This window comes from Cherax quadricarinatus, chromosome 52 (assembly GCF_038502225.1).
Source record: "Cherax quadricarinatus isolate ZL_2023a chromosome 52, ASM3850222v1, whole genome shotgun sequence".
In the NCBI taxonomy this organism is placed as follows: domain Eukaryota; kingdom Metazoa; phylum Arthropoda; class Malacostraca; order Decapoda; family Parastacidae; genus Cherax; species Cherax quadricarinatus.
The window spans coordinates 26084869-26087804 of NC_091343.1; positions in this window are offsets into that span (position 1 = coordinate 26084869).

Here is a 2936-nt window from a genome sequence, read left to right on the forward strand (position 1 = left end):
ATAGTGCACAGTTTATTATCGTCCTGTTCTACATAATTTATCATTACTGGAATATCGCTGGTATCCTCCTGTGTAAAAACTGAGAGGAAGTATGTATTAAAAATTCTACACATTTCCTTATCACTGTCAGTGAACTGACCCGAGGAACTTTTGAGTGGGCCTATCTTGTCCCTGATCTTACTTCTGTATACCTGAAAGAATCCTTTTGGGTTAGTCTTCGATTCTCTTGCAACTTTAACCTCATAATATTTTAAATATGCCGGAAATTCCTATGTTATTTTGATCATTTGTTGAATGTTCATTATAATAGTTCAGTTTTAGTTGAAAAACTAAAAGACAGTTATTTTTGAAAGAGTTTTTGTAAGTACAGTATGCTTTGTTTTAGGTATAATAATGTAGTGGTGCAAATGCTTTTTATTAGAGTAATACGTGGAATTCGGAGGTCATGAAAATTTCGGAGTTGAGATCGAGGTCTGATATAGAAATTACGCATAGTTAGGGAAAAGCAAATTAAGTGATGTTTTCGTAAAATGAAAGTTATAATTAAAATACCAGAAGAGATATTGTTAAAGTTACTTGGTATGTAAACAGACTGGAAGAAAACGTTTAAGTCAGGGTTGAAAGGTGGTTTTAAGAGTAACGCACTTGAGCATTCAAAGTAAAGATAGGAGTTTTTTGGGGGGGAGAGAAGGGAGGGTATTTTTGACCTCTCTTTGATTATTACTGAGGTAACATCTATGAAATGAATCAACGAGGCAATTACAAGAGTTTAGATGTGTTGTGTCCAGTGCTGCGCTGGCACTTTTGAAAATAATTTGAGTATGTTGTGGTCTGCTATGTTATTAATTTAGGGCATAAGTTATAATGTGTTTTCTTGTTTTATGGTTAATTTTCATTGACCATAATTAAACTATGAATCAGAATGTGTTGGTTGTTAGTTTGATGTTGTTTGGTGTACTCTAGCTGTGCTTAATATTAAAAAAAATCTTACTTGTCAGCTTCAGACTTCAACTGAATATTACTGTAAATCACGTCTCATTAAATGGTAGCATAATAATATTATATTGATGTTGTACACCATATTAATATTCAAGACTTTGTTGGTTGTAATGCTATGTTATACTACATACACTTGACATTACCTAATATGCTGTATTTGCCATTTGTCATGTGCTTCGTATAGTAAGTGGTAATTTATACTAATTCTATTTAAAACATTGCATGTTAACAGGACTACACTTAGCTGTACAAGTAATTTACATATCTGTGGACTGCACCAGAGGCCACAAGCATTCTAGCTTAATGCACTTGTGAGTTTGTGAGTAGAGAGTGGGATGATATAGAGCTGCTGTCATACATGATTCCATGCTTGTCTTGCAGCACCAATATACTCTCACTCAGAATCATTAACCATTAAAAGATAAACAAGTATCACGGATGTTAGAATCAAAGACAGCAGGAAAAACGTATAGCAAGACAGTTATAAACTTAGCTATTATATTGAGGAGAACAGAGTGAGTAACGGGATTAAATCAAGTCCCCTTTACATCTTCCATTATTTTTGCGCCCTCGAAATCGCCCAGGATTTTATTATTAGTTCTGAGAAGAACTAAAAATATAATTATTAGTTCTTCTTAGTTAGGTTTGCTTAGACTCAGCATATATTGCCTATAATTTCTTATAATAATGAAAATTATAAAAACGGGAGACCTACATCTGGCAGAACCGGTTGTAGGTCTGTGACAAAGGTGAATTTTATCAAAAAACTAATAAAATTGGAGAATGAGTTGAATCCTTACATATATAACCTAGACAAATAGGTCTACGACCTACAAGCCCAGACATTACTACAACCTATTTTTTCTAACATGTAGCATGTCTTAGATATATCATAAATATCCAGTCAAAGTAGATAGTGAATCAGACAACTTGTGCGTATGTTGTCTAATTTATCATCTCATGTACGTAATATTCCTATTTTTATGTCTGTCTACAGACATAAATGGGTTGTCATTTAAATGAATCTGTTTATATATCAGTACTATATCTCATCAGAGGTGCAGTTCATAAAAAGTCGTGCTGATGGAAACTGTTGGCAGACCTTTGACAAGTTGTGAAAAACACGCAAGTAGTAGTGAAATCCTTTACTGGGACAACATTTCATCCATGGTTGGACTTGGAATGGTCATCCATGGTGAATGGTCATCCATGGTGAATGGTCATCCATGGTGAATGGTCATCCATGGTGAATGGTCATCCATGGTGAATGGTCATCTATGGTGAATGGTCATCCATGGTGAATGGGTCAGGAGCAAGCATCACATTTTCCTCGAGCATTCCGCTTAGTTCACTGATTCCTGCAGTTCAGAAGCTTATCAAAGGCCCCACAATAACAGTGGTTCCATTTTCAATCAGAATGAGAGCTTACATAGAAACCTATATCAGAAATGAGAAAAATCTGTCTTTCAAGTCTGCAAGTGTTGAGAAGTAGCAGGTAGGAACAGGCAGTATATATACAAAGCAAAATAGATCGTAAATTAAATTTATTGGAAAAAAATAGTCATATAAAGTAACAGGGATAATATTTTCATTGTGGTTGGTGCCATGAATATATTCTTAGGGGAAGCAGCATGCTTTTACCGAGTTCCTGACAAATGCTGAATACACCTGACGGCAGGTCCCTTGAGTAGGAAAAAGGCCAAACATCATCTACAGTGCAGACACACCACAAGGAGTGGCCAAACATCATCTACAGTGCAGACACACCACAAGGAGTGGCCAAACATCATCTACTGTGCAGACACACCACAAGGAGTGGCCAAACATCATCTACAGTGCAGACACACCACAAGGAGTGGCCAAACATCATCTACTGTGCAGACACACCACAAGGAGTGGCCAAACATCATCTACTGTGCAGACACACCACAAGGAGT